At 35.8% G+C, this 27,710-nt stretch overlaps 1 protein-coding gene across 1 annotated transcript in view; it reads right to left on the minus strand.

Moving 5' to 3' along the window:
* Window positions 1–17,193, minus strand: part of LOC149776411 (uncharacterized) — a 115,154-nt gene extending 97,961 nt beyond the window's left edge. Inside the window, exon 1 of the mRNA XM_089940817.1 lies at window positions 16,906–17,193. The gene's annotated coding sequence lies outside the window, so the exon portion shown is untranslated. The remainder of the gene's footprint in view (window positions 1–16,905) is intronic.
* Between the last annotated feature and the right edge of the window lie 10,517 nt (window positions 17,194–27,710).

A 27,710-nucleotide genomic window follows, 5' to 3' on the forward strand; every position in this document is an offset into this window, starting at 1 on the left:
GGGGCTTGGTGGGGGGGGGGGGGGGCCAGACTTCATGGTGGAGGAGAGGGCCAGACTTCGTGATGGGGTGAGGGTAGACTAAGGTACAAATATTAAGCATGATCAAAGACTCACAAATGTTCGATCAAAAGAATTCTGTATTCCAGTCATATGTAATTAAATGTCAATCAACGATCATTGATGACTTAACGGGTAATAGAATTGATCACCTACCGGAAGACAAGGTATGACTAGAATCCATGTCAGCTTTGATCAACGCCCTCAGACACTTGTGTTCATACAACCACACATAAACTGAATGTTCATCACACCTACACTCTCATTCCATCCTGGATAGACTCTAATATTTGCATTATTTATACTTGCTGCTCATATATGTCACATGTTTACAATGCATTAATATTGACTTACTGACACAAATACAGTCAAACTTAAATATCGGGCCCATATATATATATATATATATATATATATATATATATATATATATATATATATATATATATATATATATATATATATATATATATATATGTGTGTGTGTGTGTGTGTGTGTGTGTGTGTGTGTGTGTGTGTGTGTCTTACATATTCATTTAAAGTTATACTTTATAATAAACATTCGATCATCCGAGACGGCCGATTAACCAGACGAAATCAATGTCGCAATGTTGATATGTTTTTTTTTTACCTCATCCAAATGATGATCCAAAATGCTTAATAAAAATTACATACATTTTTTACACCTTTCTTCTTATGTGAAAGCTTTATTGCATCGCAGAATCTGTCTTCAAGCAAATAAAGTGTACGTGGTAACAAAAAGTTTTCAAACTTTTTAACTCTCGTACTGGGAGTGATAATCGATTGAAAACATTACAAGAACAGTCATCAAATATTGTTTAGTACAAAACACACACTGAATTCTATAATTCTCACTACCGTTTAAAAATACAAGTTAACTCGATAAATAGGAATTCAAAATAGGCTATTTATAACTGTAACCATATGAACTATCTGAGTGGCAAGCAGCGATTAAATATAATAGTAGGGAAAATCACAATGTCTATTATCAAGGCTTTTGACAGATAAGGGACCACCCATTACAATTTTGAGGAGGGATGGGTATATCGAGCCAGGATGTTTCTATTCCTTACCTCAAGATAACTTATTTTTTGAAAAAATATAATGCGGGTGGCGTTAGGAGCTAAATATCATAGCAAGAATATTTTTGAAGCTACCTGAGAACCGGTATTTATTTCGAAACAACCCCAAGCACTCATTCCCTCCCACACAAAATACCGACAGTCAAGAAGCCACGACCTGTGGCCGATCCTAGGAGTACGTACAAACTTCCATTGTCTCGTTTTATTTCAAATAATACTTCAGAAAACCCAGTGAAATATGAGAAACAACGTGAGAGTTGTTTGCTTATTCATGCGTACAGGAGTGTGTGTGTGTGTGTGTGTGAGAGAGAGAGAGAGAGAGAGAGAGAGAGAGAGAGAGAGAGAATGCTTTAATGAAGCCTAGAGGTAATATAATTCTTCAACGGCATTATTTGCTCTATGCAACATCCACGCTTAGATTTTTTATATATTTAAGGCAAGGAAATCGGTTTTGTTGCCGTTAACCTTGGTTATGTCAAGATAATTAGGATGTGCATGAACACATGTAGTAATCGTCACTGCCATCCATATGACAAGCACACGCGTTAACTAGAATGTATTCGCAAAAAGAAAAGACGTGCCCGATTTTTCTCAACAACATCTTGTGTTTGGATACAATTAGTACATGGAACGTGCATAGTTTTTATTGATACACACATCATCATCATATCCTATTGAATTACCTTGCATAAATTTCGTTGATATATATATATATATATATATATATATATATATATATATATATATATATATATATATATATATATATATATATATATGGTATAGCAGTATAAGGAACCAGCTTCGCACTGCTAAAAGAGACAGCCGTAAAGCTGAGAGGCTTTGGCTTTCCACCAGACTCACTATTCATAAGCAAATCTATGAAGCCTCTAAGAAGAATATCACAAATATAGTCCATGCAGAGAAATCAGCCCACTACACTACTAAGATCATGGAAAGTTCCAGCTGCAAAGAGCTCATCGAGATTACGAACATGATAATGTCAAGGAACAAATCTACACCACTTCCAACTACCTTCTCTCCAGTCGACCTTCCGGACATGTTTGCAAATTTCTTCCGTGACAAAGTACAAACCATTAGAGATAAGCTTGACACCACAATTTCAATTGACTTGTCGTCACCATCCAGTTGGGATACAGAATTTAAGCGGCAACCATTAGCAGCATTTGAACCTGTCCGCATGGATTCTGTACGTACAATCCTGATGAAGAGTGCACCAAAGTGAACTTGATCCAATTCCAACATCACTGCTGCTTGAGTGCTTAGATCCAGTATTGCCTTCACTAACTGATGTTATTAATACCTCTCTCTTATCCGGGGAATTTCCATCATTTTTCAAAACTGTCATTGTAAAACCTCTGCTGAAGAAACCAACACTTGACCATAACGATTTAAAGAACTACCGCCCAGTTTCAAATCTCCCATTCATATAAAAAATCTTAGAAAAGGTTGTTCTATCCCAGCTTGTATCTCATCTAAATTCAAACGGTCTTTTTAGCAATGTACAATCTGCATATCGCTCTTGCCACAGTACTGAACCTACTCTTCTAAAAGTAGTTAATGACATTCTCTCTGCGTTGGATAGTGGAAAGATTACAGTCCCCACCCTCCTTGATCTGTCTGCATCATTTGAGACAATAGACCATGATATATTACTTCACCGTCTCCATCATGTATTTGGCATTCATGATACAGCCTTAATGTGGTTCAAGTCCTACTTGGTCAACAGGACACAAATTGTATCTGCAAATGGACTACACTCCAGACCAGTTGATCTATGTTGTGGTGTTCCACAGGGGTTTGTTCTTGGACCTGTTTTCTTCATTATGTACACTCAGTCGCTCTCAAGTGTCATAGATCATCATCCAGTGTCTCACCAATTGTACGCTGATGACACCCAAATATACAAATCTAGCCACCCAACTGAAGTTGATGCTACCATCCAAGGTGTAGTGAGGTGCATTTCTGATGTGAAAGCATGGATGACATGTAACAAACTGCAGATGAATGATGATAAAACTGAGGCCATTCTGATCACAACACAAAGACTTTCTCATTCACATCCTTTACCTCAAACAATAAATATCAGCAACACCAACATCAAATTCACACAATCAGTACGAAACCTAGGTGTTACTCTGGACACTACTCTCACATTGTACCAAGGCCGCATATCTTGAGCTGAGACTCATCAGCTCAATTCGCAAATATCTTTCAGCTGATGCCACTAAAACACTTGTGTGTTCATTAGTACTTTCAAGACTGGACTATTGTAACTCAATTCTGTCTGGTTCATCTCAATATCTGCTCCAGAAACTTCAAAACGTTCAAAACACAGCTGCTCGGATCATACTTAGACTACGATCAGAGCACATCTCCCCGCTGCTCTGTACCCTACACTGGCTATCAATTCGATCCAGAATCAAACACAAAATTTGTTCTCTGTGCTACGTTTCACTGTCGGACTCTATCCGATCTCAACCATGTGTATACAACATCAAGATACTTACGCTCCTCTCCTGACAATTGTATACTCATTATTCCCACTATGAAAACAAATTCATATGGACAGCGTTCTTTGGTATACCAGGGCCCAGCAACGTGGAATGAATTGCCCACTGAACTTAGACACAAAGACACAGTGATCACATTCAAGAGAGCTCTCAAAACTAATTTTTTTCGACTGCAAGAACAAACTTAAAGACCTAACAATGTTTCCTACCTTAAATATTCTCAGCATGTTTTTTAATGTTTTCTAATTTCATGGTGTTTTTTTTGTAATATTATCACTATATGTTTTTTATCTTATAGGTGTCGTCTAATGTTGTAAAGCGCTTAGAGCTTCTAAAGATTAGGCGCTATACAAAGTCCTCATTATTATTATTATTATTATTATTATTATTATATAAGCATAATAATTATATCCCCCTGAATCACCTTGCATAGATTTCATCGATATGCACATAATCATGATATCATATTGAATCACCTTGTATAGTATTCATTGATATAATGATATAAGCATAATCATTATATCCCGCTAAATCACCTTCCATATATTTCATTGATATAAGCATAATATCCTATTGAATAACACTGCATAGATATCATTGATATACACTTAATCATGATATCCTATTGAATCACCTTGCATAGATTTCACTGATATACAAATAATCATGATATCCTATTGAATCGCCTTGCACAGATTTTATTGATATGCACATGATGATATCCTACTGAATCGCCTTGCATAGATTTTATTGATATGCACATCGTGATATCCTATTGAATCGCCTTGCATAGATTTTATTAATATGCACATCGTGATATCCTATTGAATCGCCTTGCATAGATTTTATTGATATGCACATCGTGATATCCTATTGAATCGCCTTGCATAGATTTTATTGATATGCACATCATGATGTCCTATTGAATCACCTTGCATAGATTTTATTGATATGCACGTCATGATATCCTACTGAATCGCCTTGCATAGATTTTATTAATATGCACATAGTGATATCCTATTGAATCGCCTTGCATAGATTTTATTGATATGCACGTCATGATATCCTACTGAATCGCCTTGCATAGATTTTATTGATATGCACATCGTGATATCCTATTGAATCGCCTTGCATAGATTTTATTGATATGCACATCATGATGTCCTATTGAATCACCTTGCATAGATTTTATTGATATGCACGTCATGATATCCTACTGAATCGCCTTGCATAGATTTTATTAATATGCACATCGTGATATCCTATTGAATCGCCTTGCATAGATTTTATTGATATGCACGTCATGATATCCTACTGAATCGCCTTGCATAGATTTTATTGATATGCACATCGTGATATCCTATTGAATCGCCTTGCATAGATTTTATTGATATAATCGTGATATCCTATTGAATCGCCTTGCATAGATTTTATTGATATGCACATCATGATGTCCTATTGAATCGCCTTGCATAGATTTTATTGATATAATCGTGATATCCTATTGAATCGCCTTGCATAGATTTTATTGATATAATCGTGATATCCTATTGAATCGCCTTGCATAGATTTTATTGATATAATCGTGATACCCTATCTAATCATCTTGCAATTTAACCTCAAGCAAGAGAACTTTGTTTTTCTTTAACAGTCTAAGTTTGTCTAGTACAGGAAGCCACGATCAGATAGCGTGAAGAATACACTAATTTGACGCACGGTTAACCCCTCTAATGAGATTAAAGAAGACGAAAAACCCGACCTGCAATTTTATTGTAAATAGAAGGATATTTAGTAGTTTGTGTATATAATCTATCCCGACTATTTTTTTTTTCTTTGCATCTGTTGTATTTGCACAAACATTTCATGCAAAATATTGTCCTGTATTCCGAGATCAAACGGAAAAAACCTGTCCCGAATTTGTTAGCTCCCTGCCGTACAAACAGGATGTAACATCATTTGAGACGATTAACGTATAAGAGTTGTATTCAATTTGTGCAGCGAAGTGTCAAGTAGAAACAAGATGGTTCAATGTGCAGCTCTAACTTGTGTGAATAATAGCAGTTCTGGAACAATCCTCAATTATTTTACTCTTTTTTTTTTTCTTCTTCTTCATCTTTGAAAAGTAAGAAATTATCTACCAAATGAAATAACATTAAAGAAATGTTTACGCTTTTTCATTCAATGTTTCCAACATTAATTTATTATGCACGTTTGACTTTGTATGTAACTGCATCGGATGAATATGCATTTTTCTTCCACACTTTATGTTCAATACTGTTTTCCACTCGTTGTATAATAAACCCCTCCTTCCCATTCTGCATTCATCTTGTTTGTGTAATGTCGATAATAGAAAAATAAATCCCTTATAACTGAAAGTCTGTGTGTTCATGTAAACTCGTTAGATTTCTTATGACTACACACACCGGAACACCATGATACAATTTTTTTTTAACAAATGTTACTGTTAACTTTCTTGATTGATACATCTATTGTACTAACATTATTCATTAATGTGGTAATTGCTCTCAAACTCGGACCAAGCTGATTCGGTACAAATCGCTGACTGATTCGGCCCATATATCTGGCCGATTTTTTTCAAACTTCCAAGCTGATTCGGACCATGTGAAATGTTATTCAGTTTAGTCCAGGATTTAAATGCGACATTTAAATTTGTTTTTAAAGATGATCTTCTCAGTATGTCCTAAGTACGTTGAGCAGTTCAAATATGTATTTAAAGTAACAAAATCCCGTTAGTACGCGTGATCATGGTATTGTTATATATAAAAAAATAACGTAATCATGTTTATTGTGCATCGGCAATTTGGTAGTGAAATATTTTTTAAACTTTACGTTCAACTTTAAATAGTTTGTTTTATTGAGAAATAATAAAATTACGAACACCGACAAAAAAGAAGAAATAAACCAAATGATGGGCGTAGTACATGATAGCTTTCAGAAATGGTCCGAATTCTGTGCATTAGCCATGATGTTGAACTCAATAGCGACCGGATTTCCTGAGTAGGCGTCAATGATGTTTTTTTATCGAGTTCAAGTATCATTCGTCAATGATTAGCAAATCTCAATGAAAAATCAGATTAAATTGTTCAGTTAGAGAGATCATACTATAACCTTTTAGATGAAATTTGACCAGAAACTCGCCATTTTCATTCCGAGTCACATGACTACACAACTCTCGCGACCTACATGTCAATGCCATCAGAGTTCGAATAGTCACATGATATCAACAATAAATCATTTCTAAACGTTGCTCCAGGAAAGAAAATCGAACATATAAATGAAAGTCACGTACTATTTACAGAAAAATGAAAGAACATAATCTTCTAAAAATATTTATTCTGAAAACAACGATCAGAATTCTGTAAATGTTACAGCAACTTGGAGAAAAAAAACATTCAACAAGCAGAGCACAGGTCAATGCGGTAGTCACGTGATACCAACAAAGTACATTGCAGACACGTGCTTAGAACTTGATGAATCTAGTTTTCTCCACCTTGCTGCGATACCGTCAGGTATCTAGTCGTTGTTCTCAGAATAAATATGTTGTGAATTAAGTGTACATTATATTTACGTACACGTATTACGTAACTTTTAATTAATATTTTCGACTTCTATGTACAACAACTTTCGAAATGGTATATTGTTGATATCACATGATTATTGAACCTCTGATGTCACTGACATGTAGGTTGCGAGATTTGTGTAGTCATGTGACTCGAAAGCAAATGGCGTTCCAGATTAAATTTCATCAACGCTATTGTTCAGGCTAGTCTGTCAGCGGATTAAAGACATAACAAATGCTCTACTCGCAATATCTCAGTTACATCTCGTCTGTCAGCAGATTAAAGATATAACGAATATATTCGCTATTTTTTTAAAGAAAATAAATCATATTCCTATCGATTTCATGCAGGTATATCTCATGAACGGTCGTTTTAGTTTGCTAGGCCGGCTAGTAAGTGGCTACCCTGTGCTGATACCAAATGGGGAATTGACTCTAACCCTACATCCCAACATAAATGTCCAAATATAAAAAAAGGGGTGGCAAAGGTTAGCCGAAACTCGGACTAGCACATCTGTATGCAATACCACAGAAGCTATTTGTAGTACACAAGTATTGTTAAACACTTTACACTAGATCTACTACAACAGTCATATAGTCAATCACCAACAACTAAACATCTATCGCTGTCACTCAAGGTTGTAGTCACATGTGTTTAGCAGTGCCGTATTCAAACCGATAAAAAACAGAAACCTCTTTTCCGTTCGAGAACCCTTCTCATGTAAGTGCAGAAAAAATAGTGATGTCATGAGATGCTAGTTTCACCTGACCGTGCTGTCTGAACGAAAGCACAAAGGCTCCAGACTCAAAAGTTACATATCTTACCGGTTGTCTCGAAATATCTTTTAAATTTGGTTTGCGTATAAAAGATATGAACAGTAAGATAATCCACGACATTTTTTGTCTCCATCTCAAAGAAAAACTATTGCAGCTTTTTTTTTTCTGATTGAGCACAAGTTTAGAATATATCCCCATAAAATTTTGTGGCCAGAAGTTGTTTCCCACGACAACGTTTGTAATCTGTTGAAAACAACGCCAGGAGATTAGATCGTCACGCGAGGAAATAGTTCATGAAGTTCATTAGTCTGTCAAACCATTGACAAATATTTAAGTTTGGTTTGTTTTTTTGTTTGTTTGTTTTGTGTTTTTTTTTTCTTGTTTCTTACATGGGGGGGGGGGGGCACCAGGGATAAATAGTTTGGTTTTTGTTGTTGTTGTTGTTGTTGTTTTTTCGTTTTTCTTTCATATTTTTTTTAGATGGACAACGGGTGCAAATAGTTTAGCTGGGGTTTTTTTTGGAGGGTAGGTATTTAAGAATATTATTAATCCTCGCGGCGGGTTACTTCCCCTTACCATCTAGAAAACATAAATGTCATTACGTTTAAATGTTCAAAAAATAAAATAAAACACTTACTTCCTGACACTTATGTCGTCTACTTTGTGGTGCAGCTCCCCCCCCCACACACACACACACACGGGGGGGGGGGGGGCGGGCAATTTTTATATCATATGATTTAAAATAAAATTCTCTATCGGTGTAACCGGTAACGTTATTGTGCTGTTTAAGGCGCCAGTTTAAATCCAGCTTGTGAACTTGCAAAAATGCTTCCAATATAGCAGACATTTTTTATGTCTTCCTCTTTCCCTGTTATAACCAATGACTTTTGCTTCACCTGCACTTGCATAGCGATATATTTGGCCTTTCCGAATCAGAAATGTGAAGAAAACTAAAGCGGATAAACAAATTTCACACCAGGGCGCCGCTCGCTGTATTTAAAGATAGGATAATCCTTATATTAATCCTGCCCAAGTTCGGTCATGGTAGTTTAGACGCTTCTTAATCCTGCCCAAGTTCAGTCATGGTGGTTTAGACGCTGGTTAATCCTGCCCAAGTTCGGTCATGGTGGTTTAGACGCTAGTTAATCCTGCCCAAGTTCTGTCATTGTGGTTTAGACGCTAGTTAATCCTGCCCAAGTTCTGTCATTGTGGTTTAGACGCTAGTTAATCCTGCCCAAGTTCGGTCATGGTGGTTTAGACGCTGGTTAATACTGAAAGTTCTTTTTATATTTTCACTTTATGATCTAAGAGAAACACTTTTTGTTACAAAATATGTTGATTTTCACTCTTTTCTGTTTCTTAGTTTAAGACAAAAGAGTCATTGCAACAGGTTTATATCAACATCTCAAATGTGTTCCGACATGTAGGGCCAACAAGGGGGAGGATCAACCGGGGATATTTCCCAGGGGCCCGGGCCCAAGCCCGTAAGGGGTTCCGAGTCGAACAACACTTTTTATTTTTATAAAAGAATTTTTTTGTTTTAACAAGAACTAGGAGAGGCCCGGTGTTTCTTACCCCAGTGCCCGAAATTGCTCTCTACGGCCCTGCCGACATGAGTGAGATCCATTAGCTGAGCTTCTTATCCCTCTGGAAATCAAAGTTCTGATCTTATTTTGATCAAACTTGGAATGTATGCTTACGTCATGAAGATCTCGAAAGAAACAAAGATGCATACATACCGTGTTAATGAGCGAGCTCCATGAATATTAATGAGGTGATTTGCGTCTTATTAGATTAACATCTTATCACTCTGTAGTCATGTGTCTGATAAACCTTTGATCGAACTTGAAATATACACTTATGTGATCACGATCTCTTCATTGTTCGAAACTGAACGAGATCCACGTGCTAATAAACTGATCTTCTGTCTGATTGGCTTAACTTGCTACTACTTTAGAGATATTTGTGCTTTGAGTAAATAAAGTAAACAAACTTCAGTCACCAGGATATCCAGTGAGATTTTTTATGAGTCTTCAGTCACCCAATGAATTTTGTTTTGAATCTTCAGCCATCCATTGAGTTGTATCATGAGTCTCCAGTCATCCAATGAGTTTTGTATGAGTCTTCAGTTATCCAATGAATTTTAATTTGAATCTTCAGCCATCCAATGAGTTGTATCATGAGTCTTCAGTCATCCAATGAGTTTTGTATATGTCTTCAGTCATCCAATCAATTTTATTTTGAATCTTCAACCATCCAATGAGTTGTATCATGAGTCTTCAGTCATCAAATGAGTTTTTTTTTAAAAAAAAAACATAAACAATACATACAATACGGGCAATACCAACGGATTTTTACATAGTATTGTTTGGACGTAATGAGTCCTCCATGTAGACAGATAACCACGTGACCCTTTACATTCGACACCATTACATAATAGCTCCAAAACTGTCAGGAACATGGTCTGCTTTATATTTGATGTATTCCATCTTTTGCGAAGTAAATTAATTTATTTTAGAGATAATTAAATTAATGATTCTGTAGTATGATGTTTGTGGTGACTCAGCTACTATATGATTTGTCCCAAGTTTGAGAAGAACGACCATGCATAAACCATGTAACTCTCATCATTTTTTCTCATAACAATTAGAGACTCATTTCTCGCTCTTGTAGGTGTTAATTGGATATCCCATGGAAATGATGAGCATCATTATTCACTGCAATGCGAAGAGCGTATCTATGTACAAAGTGGTATCAATCACACGGTTTCCTGTCAAACTAAGGGAATATTGTCGCCAGAAGCATTACAGTGCGTGCTTACCATTGTATTGGTCCCAAGTCAGCATTATTGAGGACTCCCTTGCAATCGCTTTTGGAAAACACGGATATATGCATTCAGGAAGGGTCCAAATGTTTATAAGTGAAACTTCTTCAAGATTTGTTTACAATTTTTATACTTCACACAATCGTGGTGAATAATTTTTTTTAACCAACGTAAATCATCTGAGCTGAAGTTAAAATGTACCCATTTCCCTGTCAGCACCAAACGTACTTCGTATCTTGTTTAATATTATGTAATAACACGTGTCCGCGATTAATACTTCTTAATTACTATCTAATGCAAGAATGTATGCACAATTTACTTTAAATATTTCATTACCTTGTATCAAATTGTGCATTTATCGGTTAATTGTCTTGAATTACTCGTGTCAGTCAGATCTTTTAAGGAAAATATTAATGAGAAGGGAGCTTGAAATAAGTTTAAGCTTGTTATTCAATATTATTTATTTCTCGATGTGATATTTTATTTGCATGCTATGACGATATTTGAAATAAATATTTTAAAACTAATCAGGGGTCACTTTCTTATTAAAAAAAAAAACATGACTAAAACTATCAAACCCCTTAAAGGCTATTTCAGACAAGATATTTAGTCCTTCCAGTGTTTCTATTTCTATCAGACAGAGTATTAAAATACCTAGTCCTTCCAGCATTTCTATTACGCCAAGCAGAAAAATATTTAGTCATTCAAGCGTTTCTGTTAGACCGAGCAATAAAATACTTAGTCCTTCCAGCGTTTCTATTTCTATTACACAGAGCAATAAATACTAAGTCTTATAAAGCATTTCTATTTCTACTTCTATCTGACAGCAAAAAAAAATACTTAGTCCTTGCAGCATTTCAATTTCTATTAGACGGAGCATTAATATACTTAGTCCTTCCAGCGTTTCTACTTCTATTAGACGGAGCATTAAAAATATTTAGTCCTTCCAGTCTTTCTATTTCTATTACACAGAGCAATACAATATTTAGTCCTTCCAGCGTTTCTATTTATATTCGACCGAGCAATACAATACTTAGTCCGATAAAGCATCCCCACAAATCTGTATTGATACTGATGGACAATGTTGTGGATCTGATGTTACTTGTTCATTAAAATGTGTAATTTTGCTGCATGCAAATCATTCCGGAACAAACCCGCGTACACATTAGACACATACCCGTTATTGGTAACAGCCATATCAAACGCGAAATTCACAATGGCCACAGGACATATGGTTGTGCTATTCCAGGTGGATTTACAAGTCCCCAAAGATAGGATTAGCTCATGAAATATAATCTACCTATCACCAAAAGAACCCTTCAGCCGGCAGTAGCTGAACAGCCACGAGAAATACCAGCAAGTGTATAGCATGTACTCCAATGTGTGCAGACCAAATTCGATTGCAGATAATTGCAGCTTTTAATGAATAGGTGACATCAACCCCTCGCCCGAAAATCAATATCATATACGGGTGAAGGGCTGATTTATCGGCATATACAATACTTAGTCCTTCCAGCCTTTCTATTTTTATTACACAGAGCAATAAAATACTTAGTCCTATAAAGCATTTCTAATTCTACTTCTATATGACAGAGAAACAAACAAACTTAGTCCTTGCAGCATTTTCATTTCTATTAGACGGAGCATTAAAATGCTTAGTCATTCCAACGTTTCTATTTCTATTAGACGGAGCATTAAAAAATATTTAGTCGTTGCAGCGTTTCTACTTCTATTAGATGAAGCAATACAATATTTAGTCTTTCCACCGTTTCTATTTCTATTAGACAAAGCAAAAAATACTTAGTCCTTCAAGCGTTTCTATTCCTATTAGAACGAGCAATAACATACTTAGTCCTTCCAACGTTTCTATTAGACAGAGCAATACAATACTTAGGCCTTCCAGCGTTTCTCTTTCTATTAGACAAAGCAATAAAATACTTATTCCTTCCATTCTTTCTTTTTTTATTAGACTGAGCAATAAAATACCTAGTCCTTCCTGTGTTTCTATTTCTATTTAGACCAATTACTAAAACACCTAGTCTTTCCATACTTTCTTTTTCTATTAGGCCAATTAATAAAATGTCTAGTCCTTCCAGAGCAATACCCCTCCCCCATCTCTCTCTCTCTCTCTCTCTCTCTCTCTCTCTCTCTCTCCCTCTCTCTCTCTCTCTCTCAAGAAAGAAAGAGACTATTGGCCTTTAAACGGAAACCAGGTTAGGTGAGGGAAATAATCTTGCTGAACTATAACAAATTGCTTCCGTCTATTCACTATATCAGTGGTTAAACTTCTACAGAAATAATCTCCCTACATGAAGTGTCACTTATCGCAGCCGTTGTAAATGGATCAGATGGCATTAGTATACTGTCCCACAACGTTATCTCTGCAGCAACATATACTGGCCTTGGTATAAGGGAGAGAGAGAGAGAGAGAGAGAGAGAGAGAGAGAGAGAGAGAGAGAGAATAATGAGTTAAACAGTCAACTGATTGTAATTACGTAAAGTTGAGTAAGTAAAGAAACAAAGTCAACATATTCAGGTCTTAATTTACAAAGTAATAAAACGAGATCCAAGATAATGTCTAAAAATTAATATAGGTTTTTGTGATTTCATTTTAGTGCCATGGTTTCTTTGTCTCTGATCGAAAAGCCATTGGGAGAGGGGCAGTCGCTATATGAGTTGTGTCAGAGCAGTCGGGGTTGCTGAACCTATACCACTGTGGTATTTTTCCAACCATTTTCCGCTTAGATGTTACTTTTGCAGTGTCTATCAATAGGTAAAAATAATTCTGACCAAAACAATCAACAATGAAATTAAAAATTCTCTTAATAATTTATAATATTATGCATGATACAAAACAACAACAACAATAATAATAATAACAATAATGATGATGGTGATAATAATAGCAAAGAATGCGAGTACCACTTTCACGTAAGGATTAATACAATATGACAAAACAATAATCCACAATAAAATGCAATTCGTCTTCTATAAAAATGAATACAACATGTACCAACCCGATTACTTCTATACAATGAATACAAAATATACCAACCCGATTACTTCTATACAATGAATACAGCATGTACCAACCCAATTACTTCTATACAATGAATACAAAATATACCAACCCGATTACTTCTATACAATGAATACAAAATGTACCAACCCGATTACTTCTATACAATAAATGCAGCATGTACCAACCCGATTACTTCTATACAATGAATACAAAATATGCCAACCCGATTACTTCTATACAATGAATACAAAATGTACCAACCCGATTACTTCTATACAATGAATACAGCATGTACCAACCCGATTACTTCTATACAATGAATACAAAATGTACCAACCCGATTACTTCTATACAATGAACACAAAATGTACCAACCCGATTACTTCTATACAATAAATACAAAATGTACTAACCCGATTACTTCTATACAATGAATACAGCATGTACCAACCCGATTACTTCTATACAATGAACACAAAATGTACCAACCCGATTACTTCTGTACAATGAATACAGCATGTACCAACCCGATTACTTCTATACAATGAATACAGCATGTACCAACCCGATTACTTCTATACAATGAATACAGCATGTACCAACCCGATTACTTCTATACAATGAATACAGCATGTACCAACCCGATTACTTCTATACAATGAATACAGCATGTACCAACCCGATTACTTCTATACAATGAATACAGCATGTACCAACCCGATTACTTCTATACAATGAATACAAAATATACCAACCCGATTACTTCTATACAATGAATACAGCATGTACCAACCCGATTACTTCTATACAATGAATACAGCATGTACCAACCGGATAACTTCTATAAAATGAATACAGTATGTAAAAACCGGATTAATTCTATGAGATGAATACAGCATGTACCAACTCGATTACTTCTATACAATAAATGCAGCATGTACCAACCCGATTACTTCTATACAATGAATACAGCATTTACCAACCCGATTACTTCTATACAATGAATACAGCATGTACCAACCCGATTACTTCTATACAATGAATACAGCATGTACCAACCCGATTACTTCTATACAATGAATACAGCATGTACCAACCCGATTACTTCTATACAATGAATACAAAATATACCAACCCGATTACTTCTATACAATGAATACAGCATGTACCAACCCGATTACTTCTATACAATGAACACAGCATGTACCAACCGAATAACTTCTATAAAATGAATACAGTATGTAAAAACCGGATTAATTCTATGAGATGAATACAGCACGTGCCAACCCGATTACTTCTATAAAATAAATGCAGCATGTACCAACCGGATTACTTCTATACAATGAATACAGCATGTACCAACCCGATTATTTCTATACAATGAATACAAAATATACCAACCCGATAACTTCTATACAATGAATACAAAATGTACCAACCCGATTACTTCTGTAAAATGAATACAGCATGTACCAACCGGATAACTTCTATAAAATGAATACAGTATGTAAAAACCGGATTAATTCTATGAGATGAATACAGCACGTGCCAACCCGATTACTTCTATAAAATAAATGCAGCATGTACCAACCGGATTACTTCTACAAAATGAATACAGCATGTACCAACCCGATTTCTTCTATATTGATGGTATTTCCATCGCTCTAGCTTCCGAAACCATTCTAATTTACTAATGCTGTTAACAATAAGGTGACCGTCTTTTCGCCTGGAAGTCGAGTGGATATGGAGAAAAACGGGCGACCATTACCATTACGTAGATAGTTAATTACGTTAACATATCCATATTATAATTTGTATAATTTGTATGTATTTTCCACGTGCAATAAATATTCAATACGTCACAAAATGACGATATAGCGTCATACAAATGAAAGGCGTAATGACCGAGACATCCAGAAAACGATTTTCAAAGCCATTTCACCTCACTATTCTGCGGTTTGGTCAAGTAAAATTATTATCTTGGACATTCGATAAACAGAATCTTACATGTCTGTTCATTTCGAATGAAATCCGTCGAAAAACTATTATTCGAACAAGGCCTGCAAAAAGTAGAAATGATTCTATACTCGTTCGTACACTTCACTAACAATGAGCACTCGTGTGTATTTGTTGCTATCGCGTGACTAGATTTACCCTATGATACCATGATCATGGAGGTCTGGAGATCTGAGTTTCGTCTGTCAACGAATTGATAAGATAAATAATGTTATACTCACAATATCTGAAACGATAAATGATCTAGCTTTCGATTTCGTAGTACTTATTGTAAGGTCCTACAAGTTTTCTAGACTCACTACAGGCGCCTATTCTGTCACGACACGGCTCAATTCCGGTGAATTCGAAATTTTCGATAAATAATGCACTCTGACCTCAGAAATAAATGCAAAATATATCCATGGGGGTGGGTAGATCGGAGGAAACTCGGACTACCTGCCTGAAGAAAGAAAGGAAGAAAAAAAAACACTCTCCTGGATGAAACTGTTTGGACGACGTTTTCACAACTTGAGAGAGGTAGTCGTTGTCTTATTTTACATCGATGAGCGTGTAATACCGTACTGAAGTTTAACTGATATATTTAAAAGCCTTCAAACTATTTTAGGACTTAACGAGGGAAAAGGAACTTTTTAAAGTACTAAAAAAATGTATTTAAAACATATGGATGGAGCCCACATTTAGAAATGTTGATCAACCTAGACCAACAAGTTATTGTCGACCTCTTCTTTTCATACGACCCAACTGGCGCCAGTAATGTCATACAAATAATAAAAAGATAGGGAGAACAACTTGTTGGTCTATGGTAAACCTTATCGAAGCACTAGTTTGATAACGTCGTAAAGCAAGGTCCTTGCATGTTTTGTATGCATAAATCCGCGGCAAAGGTAAACATGTTTCAAGTAGAGTCATTCCCGCCCCTCCCTCCTTTTCTTATGTTAGATATCAATTAGGCACACACTCCGATAATTAACTATATATGTAATAATACTCACCTGTACGGAGTATAATCCAGTTAACACAAATACTTGCTTCACTGACGCACCGAATAACACACACTAATGGGATAACTATCTAACTGGGGGTTAAAAACAGTCCGTACAGAAGCTATTCGGCATGTTTCCGGAACAGATGCACTTTGGAAGTTAATCGCGGTTTATTCATTAAGATCCTTTGCTTTCAGCTATCCAAATGAATCTTGACATGAAATAATGGGTGCAATGGACGACGAAGAAAGGGGCATGAAATGGGGAATACATGAGCACGGTAAAGTGAGAGAACAAGCAAAGTAAATCTCGCCGCAGGTTCTTGTCTTCACACAAGGGACATCTGCAGTCCACTTAGGATAGAAGTCAATGCCCTTATTTTTTATAAAATATTTACATATGTTGACCTAAGCAAACGGTCGCGAAATATCGAAGGCTGTGCATGTTATAAACACCATAACTCTCTTCCATAATAGTTAGGAAAAGTTTGCTTAGCTGTGTTCAATAAATATAAAAAATGAGCAACGGTAAACCTATCGTATTCAATGATTTTATGAAAAGAGTATTTTTACGTTTTATTCATTGTGTGGCCTAAATATATTAGTCATCAACTCTGCTCATTGGTAAAGATATAATCATTTTTTTTTCATTTCTAACTTTTAACAAATCTCATGCATATAATAAAATTAATACTGATGACATTTAACTGTTAAGCGAGAAGTTATATGAAATGAAAATGCAGTATTGAAAATGTCTTTTTAATCATATTGAAGATTTGAATGCGATAATTAAGAATGTGAAGATAGTATCCCTGACCGTACATTTGACTCTGTTTATGGATGTTATGCTGGTGAGGATACTGATAAATTCTCAATGCAAAAAATACAAAAGTCGACAAAAATAATAAAAATTTGGTTTATCTCGAATAGGTTCATACATATATTTTAGTGTTCGTCTTTATGAATGAAAGATCTTTTGATGATAAAAATGGTCATTATACATAGATGACAAAGTGTAGATGGTATATATATATATAATACCATCTACACTTTGTTATCTATGTATAATGACCATTTTTATCATCAAAAGATACATATATATATACATATACAAAAGATATATATATATATATATATATATATATATATATATATATATATATATATATATATATATATATAATACCATGACTTAAATATTTCTATTTTAATGATGAAATCATAAAAAAATTTACTTAAAATAAACAAATAAAATTTTGTTCTCTTACATGACACTCATTTGTTTTTGTTAGTGCACGTCTAGAACAATCATACAGTTCCATTATGTTCTGTTTTATAAAATCTTTGAATTTGCTTAAGCAGTGGGGAAAAAGTTTTACTTGCCTTTGATATAATAACACTGTCAAGAGTGACCCAAACTGTCACAGAGTTATCTCCCTTACTGATATTTTATGCCAGGTTTATACTTGTGTATTGATCACACTTATCTACGCATGGGAGGAAGACAACCGTCTGATAGATAGAGCACCAGCAGGGTTTACAAAAATATATTCCAGACACGAACATTCTTAATATTATGGTTTTAGCAAAAAGATAATACATTACTTGAAGAAGATGTACATTTTATTGTATTTTTAAATATGAAAAAAATTTACGATAACGTACATCATGATAAATTAATGTTGTCTCTTATATATATAAGGGTATGAATGGTAAAAATATTAAATATTTTAAGGAATGTATATAGGAATTTTTAGATCGGTGTCTGCATACCTAACGGTTTAACTACTTATTTATAAGACAATTTCGGCACAAGGCAAGGCTGTGTCCATGGTCCTATCGTGTTTTCCCCTTTCATTAATGATTGGATATCAGAACCTAAATTTTAATGCAATATATATTTATAATACTTTTACAATATGTAATGCTGATGATCGTGTTACATGTGCTGATACAATAAAGTTTATACATGAACTTAATATTCTTACTGAACCTTTGAGGGACAAAACTGACACGAATGTTAATCAACAAAAGCATAAAATCGTTGTTTCCAAAATCATATTTTAAGCACAATGATGTTTGGTTGTTCAAAGAAAGAAGTATTGAATGTATGCATTTTAATAAATATGCGGGTTAATTGTTTCACCTGAAAATTGGTTTGGATAAAATCGACCCCGATAGTAGCAGCTCAGTCAAAGAAAACAACAACTCGTAAATTCAATTATACAGCACGTATTGTGAAAACTCAAAACTAATTTGGCTGTTTTAGTGTACATGATTGCTTGTTATGGGTCAGGAACATAGGGATATGAATTTAGTGGAGGTATTTTCACTGTGCAATATAATTTGTGCTAACAGCATTTAGGAGTTCCTCAAGCAAATAATAACTTTAATTTGTTAATGGAATGCTTTAGGTATATATTTTGTAACTCGTATGTTTTCTACGATGTATAAAATAACGATTGAATGTTGTAAGAATCATTTCTATTCCGATATCTTCACCACTTGTTTCTAAATTTTAAAAGATTAGACGAAGCCAAACCGTGTCTCCTGAGCTACCAAATAGTCAGGTAGCTTGTTCCATGAAATTAAGTCCTGTAGGAATTTTTTGATGAAAGCAAGCTATGAATCTAGCAGTCTTAGAGAGATATCAAAGGACGAAAAAAAAAATACTTTCTGGCATTTAGAAATCTGCTCTAGTTATGGTGATTAGTCGGTGCAGGAAATACCTGATTTTTTGGCATTTTTTTCGCAGTATTTTATGCCAATCTAATCTCATTAACCCATCCCTTTGCTCTATATGTTTTTCAGATTTCATCCAATGTCAACTCTGCTCTGCTCAGCATGTACGCTCTACATCTGTATCAGTCATATATTGTGTACAATGTTGAGTGATATCTAACCTCCATGAACGTATAGCGTATATGCAGGTGAGCGTTTTGGTGGTTAGAGCACACTCTCGTCTAACAGCTCGAACAGTATAGAAATCAACCTGGCCGATATAGACTAGATCTTTGATCCCCATAGGCCAGATGCTTGTATGGTGAAGCAACTGAGAAAAGTCGAAACGAGAAGCTCCATGCCAAGCTCTGCACATCCATCTACCCATACAAGATGCACATATCATAGACATCCAGTACCACAAGCGGGTTTGGTCAATGCACATCACATCTACCCATACAAGATGCACGTATCACAGACATCCAATACCACAAGCGGGTTTGGTCAATGCACATCACATCTACCCATACAAGAATCACGTATCACAGACATCCAATACCACAAGCGGGTTTGGTCAATGCACATCACATCTACCCATACAAGATGCACGTATCACAGACATCCAATACCACAAGCGGGTTTGGTCAATGCACATCACATCTACCCATACAAGATGCACGTATCATAGACATCCAATACCACAAGCGGGTTTGGTCAATGCACATCACATCTACCCATACAAGATGCACGTATCATAGACATCCAATACCACAAGCGGGTTTGGTCAATGCACATCACATCTACCCATACAAGAATCACGTATCATAGACATCCAACACCACAAGCGGGTTTGGTCAATGCACATCACATCTACCCATACAAGATGCACGTATCATAGACATCCAATACCACAAGCGGGTTTGGTCAATGCACATCACATCTACCCATACAAGATGCACGTATCATAGACATCCAATACCACAAGCGGGTTTGGTCAATGCACATCACATCTACCCATACAAGATGCGCGTATCATAGACATCCAATACCACAAGCGGGTTTGGTCAATGCACATCACATCTACCCATACAAGATGCACGTATCATAGACATCCAATACCACAGGCGGGTTTGGTCAATGCGCATCACATATGTTAGTCGTAGAGCAATGCACTCATCCTTAATTAAGCCACGTGCAGCTGATGAATTAGTAACATAGGTTGAATTCCTCAGTCTGGTTGAGGACAAGTTATTTAATGGAAATGCAGTTAGCATGTCTACACTCTAAGAGGCGTGCGTGTGCATACTATCTGCCAACAATGTGGTGAACCACAAGTGCAGTCGCAAGAAACTATTACAGCTCATAACATCTGAAATACCGGATTTACAATTAGGTCAAAGCATGTAAACGAAGCACAACGTGTAACCTTCAAGAGTTCAAGAGATGCTGCAATTCATCTGGTTTTTGTCGAACAAAAACTAATTAACGAGTTTGAGGACAGGATGAAATAAATCGTTAAAGATTTAGTAGAAATAGAAAATAATTTCATTACAGCGATATGTGCATTTAAAGCGGTTCACGATAAAATAAAGCAAGAACCTTTAACCTAAAAACTGATAGTGTGTGTGTGTGTGTGTGTGAGAGAGAGAGAGAGAGAGAGAGATTTGGATTTTTAACGTAGCTGTAACATTTTTTCAGTTATATCCCGACGATGTCTGCAGTGTGGCTTTCTAAAGTGATAAATGTACCACGATGTCCCACCCAGTCATATTATCCTGACACCGGGCCGACCAGTCTTAACACTAGTCTCTTAATGCTGAGCGTCTAGCGAGGCAGCTGTTAGTGCCATTTTATAAGTCTTTGTTGGGACACGGCGGGGTTCGACTCCACGACCTCGCGCATCCGAGGCAGACGATCTAACCACTAGGCCACCGGAGCCGTCGACCTTAAGGGCAAAATAAACAAAAATATATAGAATGCAAGAGGTCTGGTGTAAATAATATTGTAATAAATACTGCAATTGATGAAATTGTGTACGAGTTAAATGAAATGGACGAAATGAATATCTGGAAGTAAAGCAACTGATGATAATTACATCGTACCATGTTTGTGCGATCGATATCAGGGGTCTCAAAGAGTGGGCCCGCGGGCCGTATGCAGCCCGCCAAGTCGTATCCTGTGGTCTGCAAAATGTTTGGCGTCATAAGGTGTCATGAGAGATAACAAATGTGGTACGTCCCATTGGCCATCGAAAATGCAATCATGCTGCCCTCAGGGTGGTTTGAGTTTGAGACCCCTGAACTAAATGGTTATGTTAGTGTTCCACGCTGATAACTCATATTCCATTAGATACTCCCTATAAAAGAACCCCAAAACGGGTTACTATAATTTTTATGTTCATGTTAAATCTTAAATTTAGCTATTTAGATAAGGATCTGACTATACCCTATCGCGTTTTGCTGATTATCAGTTACGCACATTAGATTTCAAACGGCATAATGTCATGCAAATACAAAAGTTATGTTTAGAACCACTTTTATTAAACTTAGGCATATATCAGATTGGAGATAAACAATAACGTTTTACTTCTTCGTTAAAGTACATTAAGGCAAAATTTTATCAAAATTTCATTATTAGAAGAAATGAATCACAAATATCTAAAAGATAACATAGCTTTATTTTTTCGAAAGGTCAAGGTGTTATAGTGTTTACGACAGAGAAAGGAGGCGTCGTTCAATTCCATTAAATTCGTAGGCAATAAACTTGGCAAAAGCAGCAACAGCAGCAATCGGAGGAGCAATAGCTAACTGTTTAACATCATAGTTAGTAGCTATCTATTGAAGTTATTTGATCCTAATGCAGTTGATAAGACATTGATAAACCTAGATACATGCATGTGGGAAATGCAGCAGAAAAGCAACGAATTCAACGAAAACAGAAAAGTCACTCGAGTTCCGAATTGAATTATTAACTAAATAGCATTAGGTTACTCAGTATTTAAATAATTTAGATAATTGGTTAATGCCGTCTATCATTCCACTCATGCTGCCGCTGGCTTAAGTAAACCTAGGCTGCATAAACTTGTTGATTTTTACAGCCTGCTGATAAGCAAATAACATGAGCATGCATTTATTGCAGTTGTGATAGGTGCTGGTGCTTATGCAGTCTGCATATATCTTTAAATATGGACTAGCTCAATACACAATAATTAAAGCATACGGAAAATGTACTCTTCACAAAGAAAACAAAATATGGCAAAGTGTTATACATGCTGTTCCAGCACACCATTGTATTGCGTACACTCAGCTGATAGTGTGTGTGTGTGTGTGTGTGTGTGTGTGTGTGTGTGTGTGTGTGTGTGTAATTTGGACTTTTAACATAGTTGTAACAATATTTCAGTCAAATCGCTATGATGTCTGAAGTGTGGCAGTTTAAAGTGATGTCTAGTACTGGGGCATCATGACGCAGGCATGTAGCATCATGTCCTACCTGGTCACAGTATCCTGACATCGAGCCGACCAGTCTTAACACTAATCTCTTAATACTGAGCGCCTAACGAGACAGCTGTTAATACCATTTTTATTAGTCTTTGGTATGACTCAGCCGTCGTTCAAACCCGCGACCTGCCGCATCCGAGGCAGACATTCTAACCACTAGGCCACGTGAGCGGTCCACTCACGGTAGTATCAGACTGAAAGAAATGGTTCATGCGGTAATACCTCGGTCGAGACCTAATAACATTATTAGTGCAGGTACCATTTTATCGTTCGACATAAAGGTTAAAGTAGATGCTATAATTGTAAATAACTTGGCAAGAAGTACTTTTAGAAACGTAGGAATTTTTATGGCTGTGATAGTATTTCCAATTAAATGATTAAAACATCGGTATCCTGCTGGTCTCAGGGAACTGGTAACTTCCTCTGAAGAACATGTCATTGGGGGTGCATCCATCTTGCACGTGTACGTGTTTGAGACAGATAAGGCGGTCTCAGGTTAAGTAGTGCCAGGATGTTTAGTTGTTTGGTCTGTGCAAAGGAGTCAGTATTGGTGTTCGTGTCCTTCCATGTGGTAACAATGATGTGATGCACACACTGGAGATAGAAGCTGTTGAATGAATTCTCTTGGCGTCTTGAGGTATTCAGTGGTTTGTACTATTCAGTGGTTTGTACTATTCAGTGGTTTGTACTATTCAGTGGTTTGTACTATTCAGTGGTTTGTACTGTTCAGTGGTTTGTACTATTCAGTGGTTTGTACTATTCAGCGGGGTACCGAAAAAGATGCAGGCCTGATAGATCAGTATCTTAGTCTTGATGGAACATTTGCTGTTATCCCAGACGATTGTTTTGAGTCAGTGTGAGGCGACTGCCGTCTTTCCAATGCGGATATTGATCTCATCGTCAAATGAAAGGTTGTCGGCCATTGTAGATCCTATGTAGCAGAACGTGGTAAACCTTATGGAATGAAAAAATTGCTTTCAACAAGCTAGAAGATGAAAGAAATCTGGTCAAATACATCATCTTCATATCTCTTGACGAAGACCAAGTTAAACATGTCATAGGGATCAGATGGGAACACCCACTTCACTTCTCCTTTAATTAAATAGCAAATGTTGTGCACATTTATCTCAAAGAAAATTTCTTTTATCACGGTTTCTGTTTCACACAGGTCAAGTATCTCAAGATTTAGCCGGTTTAATATGATGACCCCGTATGGTGCGCCTCACTGAAATCAAGTTGGTTACTTATTCCTTATTCCCGATTCGAATATTGTCACATACATTTGAATACTTATTCCTTATGCACACCGAGTTTTTTTTATAAAATTTATTCATTATTCTCAATTCATTATGTAATTGGTTACCACTTAGTTAGTGCAGATGAGAGCTTTTTAGGGCATGCATTGGTGTAATTCTAACCTGATTGGAGAAATACAAGTGCTATATATGGTATCACGGTACCAATTGTTTTTCCATATACCTCAATGCTAATGTTTTGTGAAATAAATATACTTTCTGTCCTACTTGGGCATGCATGTCACACGCTGTCATATAGAACAATGCTAGATTGTCAATTTGACAATGACATAACCAGGTACTCCATTGCATTTAAGAGAGATAACTCTACTGGAACTAGACAGGGGTAAGAGTTATCTAGTCACAACAAGCACATTTTCAGTCATGTGTACCATATTTTAAAAAAATCATAAAAAATACAAAATATGATCTAGATAGAAATTAACGCAAACTCACATGTTGCCAAGAGGCTCAACATTTTTTAAAGCCAAACAGAAAGTACAACTCTTACATAATGCACCAATCACAGCTAGTGTTGTTCTTTAATTCTGAATACAATGTTCCATACACCTTAAGCTCCGCCCACCTGGACTTGCGCAATTGGTACCGTTATACCTATAGCAAACCTTAATTTTTCCAATAATCTGTGAAATAGTTCGGGACTGTATAAGTAACAAATATACTTAGTCTCACTTGTGAAAAACAATTTGATGAGGTACTAACCTATGTCTTATATGAATGTGTATAGAAATGTCATTGAGCTGTTTGAACTATTGTTTTCATACTTTTGCTTCACCATCAAAATCATCTTTTGAAATAAAATGAATTCTTTCAACTATGAGTTGTATCTTATTCATATCAGCAATTATTGAACTTCACATAGGTGATATGGGATAAATCACATTATATCATATTATGTAATAACTAGGTCAAAGGTCAATGTACCAAATAGTATGCACCTGTCCTACTTCAAAATGTACAATTCACCTAAAAGAAAGGAATTTATATTTGTTTAGTAGGTGCAGAACTTAACATCAGAGACAGGTGGACATGACCCAATCTTATTATAAAGTATAAGCTTTGACCACTTTACACTATCTACAGATACAACAGGTCACTAACCACCAGTCCTCACACAAAGGTCCACCTACCCATCCTCTTTGTAACACAAATAGTAAGCTTTCCTCCTTTGTAATGTGAATAAAATTGTTTCAATAAGCCAGTCAGTCACCAAATATAGTAAATCGCAGCTTCTAAGTGGTTATGTTTGGATTGGGAGGTGAAATTAGGGGAATAAAATACAGAAAAATGCCAAATATAAACACTAAGTATAGCACATCAAATGGAGTTAAAAACAGGAGGAAAGTGTTTATCTAAAAGGGAGAGGTAGCTTATGATAAAGGAATTAAAGGTGGCAAAATCAGCAATGCGAAAAATGAGAAGTGAAAGTTTGATGACCTTACCTTGGACAAATATATGGGGCAGGGCCCAACAGGTCCAAGGACAGCCCAAAGGCAACTGTGCTATAACATCCCTTACAGGACCCAAATTTCAAGTGAAGTTGTGTTCATTTCCATCTAATATAAAAGGGTGAATAATTTAGATAATATAGATACATATAAAGTATATTTCTTCTACATAAGAATTTAATAATAATTGGCATAAGATGGAGAGAAACTTATCTCAGAGCCAAGCAGAACATACCTTATCAGTTTTTAAACTTGTAAACTTTACTGTGAGAAATTATCAAATTGCTTCTACTTACATTTGCATCAAGATTGAGGGCTAATATTATACTTCACAAATCTTCTCTTTATTTTCATAATCAGTCACTGAGATTTTATTTCCTTGAAATGATATGACTGGTGTAAGGGAGATAACTGAATGATATACATAAGGTGTGGTAACCTTGAATATATTATCCATGTAATATAGATGAGTTCATCAACAACCTGTATTAACTTCATTGCAATTAAATTATCTCAAAATACATTACTGACAAAGTGAGAACCTAACATTTAGACTCCTATGTTTAGTGGAGACCTCAAGAGTCATGTAATTTTACTTTCTAAGATGACGCAGCTCTTTCATATCACATAGTTCATATTTTCTACAATGCCGGCATGTAGAGTGCAGCCTTCCATAACCATGCAGATATCATCTCATGCCAATTTGGATTCTTGCGATGGGATGCAAAGTTTCAAGAACAGTGTGGATTTGAATGGAATGAATATGCACTGTGTGACTAAAATGGTTATCATTCTGTAATGTTGGACCAAACATGGAAATTCCACAGGAGCAGCTTGACAGAAAGAAATAGGATTAATTGAAAGTCAATAGTAGATTATAATTGGGCTTATACAAGTGCCAATGGGAAATGCTGACTTAAGGAAACTGTTCTTGTTTGTTGGTATTCACTGCTACTTCAACAAAAGGGAATGCAAGAGAACTGAACTAACTACATGAACAATTTCAAAGCAGGAGAGTGTAAAAAAAAAAGGGACAATTAGAGCAGGACAATTCAAATCAAAATGGGAAGGAATACCAAATCCTTAATAAATTACCTAAAAATTACTCATGCCAGAACATCCCACATGGTACAAGTGATCTATCTACAAGTGTACTTAGAATGTTCTCTATCCTGGTTTATGGCATGCCTTACAAGAACAAGATAGTTGTTTTTGTACACATGATTTTTCATCTTTTGCAGGTACAATAGCCAATATTTGGCCAAAATCAACTATATTATGTTTACATAACTTATTTTGTTGCATGCATTCCAATCTAGGAGGTAACAGCACATACATAAAGGCATCAGGTAACACAAGTCTATATCTATCATAGCTATAGTTATCAAAAGTCCCCATCCAAAGCCATCTTGTGCTATTTTCTAAAGATTTCATACATTTTATTCTTAAAGAACTTTCAATATTTGACCAAAAGTGTTCAGCATACATTTGTTTTCCTACATCAAACTAGTATAGTTCATAAATGCCGCCCACATGTATGCGTTTCTATGGAAACACTGTGAGGCTATTCTTTCCTTTAGGTATCACGGTACCAATTGTTTTTCCATATACCTCAATGCTAATGTTTTGTGAAATAAATATACTTTCTGTCCTACTTGGGCATGCATGTCACACGCTGTCATATAGAACAATGCTAGATTGTCAATTTGACAATGACATAACCAGGTACTCCATTGCATTTAAGAGAGATAACTCTACTGGAACTAGACAGGGGTAAGAGTTATCTAGTCACAACAAGCACATTTTCAGTCATGTGTACCATATTTTAAAAAA

Source organism: Sinohyriopsis cumingii, chromosome 18 (assembly GCF_028554795.1).
Source record: "Sinohyriopsis cumingii isolate HCF-2022 chromosome 18, ASM2855479v2, whole genome shotgun sequence".
NCBI classification, from domain to species: domain Eukaryota; kingdom Metazoa; phylum Mollusca; class Bivalvia; order Unionida; family Unionidae; genus Sinohyriopsis; species Sinohyriopsis cumingii.